We start from the raw sequence: 7,146 nt of genomic DNA on the forward strand, positions 1-7,146 counted from the left end.
TTGGGATATGAAATTTTGTGACTGAACAAACTGGATTTCCCTTATTCAAAGTTCTTGTTGAGTTAAAATATGGTAAAAAGGTTCACAGAGATATATCTGACTGAAGCAGCGTTAAGTGTTTTTTGTATTTTTCTTAAAAGTTGAACACTATTTGTAAGGTTATTTGCAAGGGGATAAACAACTAGCATCAGGTGTGTTTTTCTACCTGTATTCAGTTTCTTTTATAAGTTTGGATGATGGTACAGTTCCACAGGTATTGCTGTGATGCTTATTGTATTACCATAATTAGGATCTCAGAAGCTATGTTCCTTATGGAATAAGATGAATTTTTTTTTGTAAATTAAAAGAAAACATTTTAAAGATATGTATTCAGAGGTACATATAGTATATATATACAGACAGTACATAGAGAAAAAGCAGCGCCTGGATTAATTTTAGTTGCTCTAACAAGTTTTAGCAAAGAGTTACAAACATGCTATTGACCATAATGTTGAACTAGTTTGATTTTCGTTAATGTCATGGTAGGAATAAAAGGTCAGGAATACCTCCCTCAGAGACTTAAAAATGGGTGGGTATAGAGGCGCCTGGGTGGCTCAGTTGGTTAAGCGTCCGACTTCAGCTCAGGTCATGATATCGCAGTTCACGAGTTTGAGCCCCACATTGGGCTCTGTCCTGACAGCTCAGAGCCTGGAGCCCTTCTACGGATTCTGTGTTTCCCTCTCTCTCTGCCCCTCCCCTGCTCGTGCTCTCTCTCTCTCTCTCTCTCAAATAAAATAACATTTAAAAAATGGGTGGGTATATTCCAGGACAGAGAAGCAGAGGTGCTGCAGACCAAGGGGCAACATGAGCCCAGGCGTGGAGGGATGAAGCTGGAAGTATGGCTGCCCTGAGACCAGACATGACAGGCACCTCAGATGAGTGCAGGGAGTGAGCAGACCCAGCCCACCCTTGCTTGCCTGCTAAGGAGCTTGCCTTTTACCCTGGGGAAGACAGGGAGCCAGTGATGACTTAGAAATGAATTGGTTCTGGGGGCGCCAGGGTGGCTCATTTGGTTATGCCACCCACTCTTGATTTCAGCTCAGGTCATGATCCCACCATTTGTGAGTTCAAGCCCCATGTTGGCTCTGCTATGACAGTGTGGAGCCTAGGTGGGACTCTCTCTCTCTCCCCCCCACCCTCTCTGCCCTGCTCCCACTTTCTCCCCCACACCAATTTCTCTCTCTCAAAATAAATAAATAAAAACTTAAAAAAAAAAAAAGAAATGAATTGGTTCTGGACAATAGTTACAGGTTAAACTCCTAGGTCCTAGAGGTGAAATGCTATAGAGTGAGGTTTTATTTCTGGAAACTTCATAAAAAGAAAAACCCCAATCATGAAAACAAACAGAAAAGAAACAATACAGAAACATATGCTTTTACAAATGTGTGTCAAGAGCTATGCAGTGAAGGCTACTTTGGGTTTTTTGTTTGTTTGTTTGTTTGTTTTTGCATAAACTGTACTGAAGTTGTCTTCTTTCCTTGCAAATCTTCCTGTAACAAACATGGGGATTTTTTCCCCAAAGACCTTTGGCCCCAGTTAAAAATTGGGGTGTCTTGTCTCTAAACTGCTAACTGACAATTAGATTCATCCATTCATTTACTTAATAAATATTTATTGAACACCTGTTATGTGAGATATTGTTCTGCCATCACAGAGGGTTTTTTTCCCACTCAGAGAGAAAGCACCTGCACAGGCACACATGCACAACAACACCACCCCTCTCCCCAACTACAATGCCAGGTAGTGAGAAAGGTAATAAGGGTTATAAAGAAAAATGAACAGACTGAGGGGAAAAGGGAAGAGAGAGTGATGGGAATCTTCTATAGAGTTGTTTTTATAAGTCAAGGAAGATTTCTCTGTGGAAGTGGCATTGGAGCAGAGCCATGAATGAAATGAGAGAGAAAGCAACGAGGCTGTCCGGGGAAAAGACCAGTAGGAATGCCTCCAAATGTCTGGACGGCATGGAGATAGGTGGGACAGCGGCTCAAGTCACTACCTCTTTGGTGATTCCGTGCTGTGAACACAGATGGAGATTCGATCACCTATATCATCTCTGACTTCACTGAACTTCTCAGAGTCTTCAGTCAACTCAGATTTGTTGGTAACATGTCCGTCATTAGATAGATACCAATACGATGATGCTTGTATTGGTGGTGGTGGCCTATGTGTGTGTGGCTTTATGATAAGACAGCTTTGAACAACAGAGGGTTAAAAGTCCATACACTGTAAACATGGGATCTTAATAACATGATTACATTTTCGTTAAAAAAAATCCATGATGATAATAGCAACCAGCGTTTTTAAAAAGCACTTGAGGTGGGCAAGTACTGCCCTCGTGATAGAGGTAAGAAAAGAGGCTTAGAAAGTCTAAGCTAACTTGCTCAAGATTATACACTCAATGCTGATGGCTAGGTTTGAAATGAGGTCTGTCCAGGTTCAGAGTTCAAACTTTATACCAATCACAGTGCTGGACTGTCTCCAGTGGCAATGCCACTGAGGGCAGTATGGAGGATGTGAGTGTTAAATAGAATGAGGCAGTACTTCTGACTAATTTCCTGACAACCTGCTCCCTCACCTGGATATTCTGTTAACTTAGACTCCAGAGTAAATGCAATTCTCTGCTTTTAAGCATATACTTAGAGCAGACAGATTTCTTAGGAGGACAAGGTCTTATGGGAATTCATCTTTAAGAATAGTCTTCATTTGTAAGGTTCAAACCTTATAGTGCAGGTTGAACTGAGAAATAAGGTTGAAGTAGGGCTATTTTTTTAAGTTTATTTATTTATTTTGAGAGAGAGAGAGAGACAGACAGACAGACAGAATCCCAAGTAGGCTCCATGCTGTCAGCGAGGAGCCCGACATGGGGCTCAAACTCATGAACTGTGAGATCATAACCTGAGCCGAGATCAAGAGTCAGATGTTTAACTGACGGAGCCACCCAGATGCTCCTGAGGTAGAGCTGTTTTAGAGATAAGAATGAACCTGTGATTGTTTAGAAGCTGTAGAAGTCCACAAATTCAATCATAGCACAGGGCTAAACCTCTGGATGATAAACCATGTTTTTTGGGGGGCAGTATCATTTCTCCTGTGATATCTAAAATTAAGTTAATGTGGGGCGCCTGGGTGGCTCAGTCAGTTAAGCGGCCGACTTCAGCTCAGGTAACAATCTCGCGGTCCGTGAGTTCGAGCCCCGCGTCGGGCTCTGGGCTGATGGCTCAGAGCCTGGAGCCTGCTTCCGATTCTGTGTCTCCCTCTCTCTCTGCCCCTCCCCCGTTCATGCTCTGTCTCTCTCTGTCTCAAAAATAAATAAAAGTTAAAAAAAATTAAAAAAAAATAAAATTAAGTTAATGCATAGATAGCTGCATTTCTCCGCCCCCCCCCCCACACACATACACACCCCAGAAAACTCATGTAAATTCAAATAGCAGCACAGAGTTGTAAATGTGTTTGGGCTCCTTTTCCTTAATGGAAATGTGATGATAATTGTATAAATTCTTTAAGCCAAACCATTAGCATCATACTGACGCTTAGCCTGACTTTTTGGTGAACAGGTTGGAAAGATTAAGATAACAGCTCTTCCCCTGCCATTAAGAAATCCATCCTTAATATTTGGTTTTGGTTTTCATTTCAGAGATAGCCATTCACAGCTCAAAAACAAAAATATGTGAGAGAAATGGAATCAGAGTGATCGAAAATAGAATCTGATTTTAGTATACATTGTTCATTTCTCCCTATGTACAAAAAGTATGAAATTTATTGTCTTCTTTCTGTTGCAGGGACTGTGCCTGCCATTTCATTAAAAAAAATTGTTTCATGTTGAAACAATCATAAACTCACAGGAACATTATAACTTTTTTCCTTGAATTATTTGTGATTAGTTCGCAGAGGTTTCGTCCTCATCCCCGAATGCATCAGAGCGTCTCCAAAGGCGTTCTGCTACGTAACATGCTGTAATAACCCAGTGGATGTCATCACTACCATCTAGTCCTCACACTCATGTAAGGTGTGCTGGTTGTCCCAAGGTCCTTGGTAGCAGCGGGGTCTAGTTCAGAGTCACATGCTGCCATGACTTGTCCTGTCCCTTTAGCGTCCTTCAGGCCGGACCAGTTCCTTACTCTTCCCCTTGATTTTCATGACCTTGACTCTTTTGAAGATTAACAGGCCAGGCATCTTATGGAATGTTCTTCAATTTGGGTGAGTCTGGGGTTTCCTCATGATTAGATTCAGGTTATGAAGTTCTGACAGGGACCAATACCACAGGAGTGACCCCGTGTTCTTATCCCATCCAATCTTCCGGCTCACGGTGTAAATTGGTTCCATTACTGATGATGTTTACTTGGAGCCCTGCTTACATTAGACTCTGTCAGGATTTCTTACTGTAAAGTAATTCTTTCCCTTGTATAATGAATACTTATCTTGTTAGGAGTACTTTGAAACCATATAAATATCCTGTTTACCGCTCCCTCTTTCCTTAGAAACTTATTTTCATGCACAAGATGCTCCTGGTTTGTCTTACATTTTCTCTGCCCCTGGCAACACTAGTGAATAACACTAGAACACACGCACCCACACCCATACCCACACCCACACCCACCCCCCCACCCCCCCACACACACGTATTTATTTCCATATTTATCTGTATATACTGAAAAAATATGAATTAATACCAGTACCCCCCAATTCCAATCCCATAGTATAGCACTCATTCTACTTTTCTCTCTTTTTATGTTTTTTTTTTTTTTAACAGTGACAAGCCTGGTTTCCATCATCCTCAATATATTTGCTGGTTGATAAGTCCATTTGTGACCGATCTCCCATCCTCCCCATAACCCTCTTCCCCACATCTCCTTCTTTTTGCTCAACATTCCCCAGTCTGAGCTCCACCCCACATGGACACCATCCTCATTCTACTTGAGCTCTGACAGAACATGCCAGGTGGCCCCCACAAGTATGTGTTCTTCTCATCCTGCTCGGGCTCCTAAACTCTGTTGCTAGGCTGTCCCCTTACAGAGATGCCCTTCCCTCCCGCTCAGGTTCTGAGTCCCTACACCAGTTCACCTTCTGTGTGGATAGCCTCCTCTTTCCCCTTGGGATCTGATAACCCACGCGAGTTTGTCCCTCTGAATGCACTGTAAGATACTGTAACACTGGACACCAGAAGACACAACAATCTCTCCCTCCTGGAACTCACAATCTAGTGCAAGGGGACAGACCATGAATGTTATAAATACGTCCACCTTGAGGTATGTTTAAGGTCATTCATGCTAGAAAATGGCAGAACAGGATAAAGGGAATGAGGAGTGAGAGTGGGGGTGCAGTTTTAGGAAGGGTAGTCAGTCAAGGCCTCATGAGAAGCTGTCACTAGAGTAAAATTTTGAAGAGGAGGAAGTGAAGAAGTGAGCCATGGCTGTCTGGGAGAAGGGCATTTATCCCAAGTAGGGACAGCACCCAGGGTAGTGACCTGAGAGGGGAGCTTGCTGGAGTGCACCAGGCTTAGCACACTGGGCCGGATGGCCAGAGATGGGGAGAGAGGTGGGAGAGGGGGCATGAGGGAATGGGGACACACCATGTCCACTGCATTCCACTCATACCTTTACCACTCTGACTTAACCCTTCAGTTAAGTGACATTTTTTTTCATGTCATTTGTCTCCCAATCCCAAATTCCTATTACAAAGGATTCCAAATAGTAGCATTCTAACATGGTCAAGCAGACAAAGGCAAGGCATTTAAAAAAGCTATTAATACTGATAATACAGGATAATTGTGTTTCCTCACTTAGTATTTCTTGGCCACCAGGTGGTTCATGGGACCGCTTCATTGGGAACACAGAGGAAATGTGTAGAGGGAGGACAGACCCTGACTGTCCACCTTCCCAACTGGCATTTCACAGACAGATGTGAACATCTGAACTAGTGTCTCCTCTGAGAAGTGGGCATCTGACTCCCCGGTCACCGTAATAGGTAGTACGGAGAATAAAGATCTCTAGTTTAGAGTTAAGCTTGCTCCTCTTTTATTGGAATGCTGACTCACCCCAGAAAGATTTATTTTTACAGGTCAAAGAGTAGTTCACCACAAGGTGCAGCCCACTGTGTTTTGGTTATTGTGTCTTTGATTTTACAAGTAACATGAGGTCATGTATTTTTTAAAACATGAAAATAAAAAGTGAACATTGAATTCTCGAAAGCCCAGGGCTTTTTGGCTCGTTCCTCCAGCTCTTCGTGATGCGGATATGTTAAGCTGAAAGATAGTCTCAACTGTGTCTTCAAAGGCTTTATTGTGCAGCTGTTGAATTTTGAAAGGTGTAATTTATGATATATCATGTCTACTCTTAGGACTGAGATGAGTACTGGCCAGCTGATTCTAGTGAAAATATCATTTGATGACTAAAAGTAGTGAATTCCATTCTCAAGGGAAAAAAGTTATCCTCTGGGCCCCAGCACTGGCATCTAATTCCACATCATCTCAAGGGCGAGTTCTTAACACAAAAGACAAGGTTCAGCTGATAAGTTCAGAGCTCGCTATCGCTAGTTTACAGAACCCATCCGAGAATTTATAGGCGAATGACTGTGATCTCAAGTGGCACCATCAGCATGACAATCATAAGGGGGATCTTGTGAGGATGTCCTTAGGAAGCAACTCCCTTCACCCCTGTACTCAGTTTTCCTCTCTGTAAAGTGGAAGACTGTGCTGCTCTCATTTGTTGAAGGTTCCTAACTAGGTTATGACCTCTTTGTGAATAAAGCTGGTAACACTCAGGTGACCATGCCAAGCCGGCAAGTGACATACCAGCACCCAGTACTGATAAGACTGGTTTAGAATTACATATTTGTGTTTGGCTGTGGCACAACATATTAAGGTGGACACTGATAACTTGGATATGATCTGGAGGAGGTGCCAAAATGGTGAGGTGTCACATAAGGGACGGTTAAATAATTGGAAATACTTGCCTGGAGAAGCCTTGGGTGCTGTGTTCAGCAATACGGAAGGTCATCTGTGGCACACGTGTTGGACTTATTCTGGGGATCTGGACAAGATGCTGTGTGAAGGAAACCTGCTCAGTTTCAGCTTGGTGACAGAGTGTCTTTCCCAACACACAACATATGCCG

Source organism: Lynx rufus, unplaced genomic scaffold, assembly GCF_022079265.1.
Source record: "Lynx rufus isolate CCGP_SWC_20201006 ecotype Redwood Valley unplaced genomic scaffold, mLynRuf1.p SCAF_17, whole genome shotgun sequence".
NCBI classification, from domain to species: domain Eukaryota; kingdom Metazoa; phylum Chordata; class Mammalia; order Carnivora; family Felidae; genus Lynx; species Lynx rufus.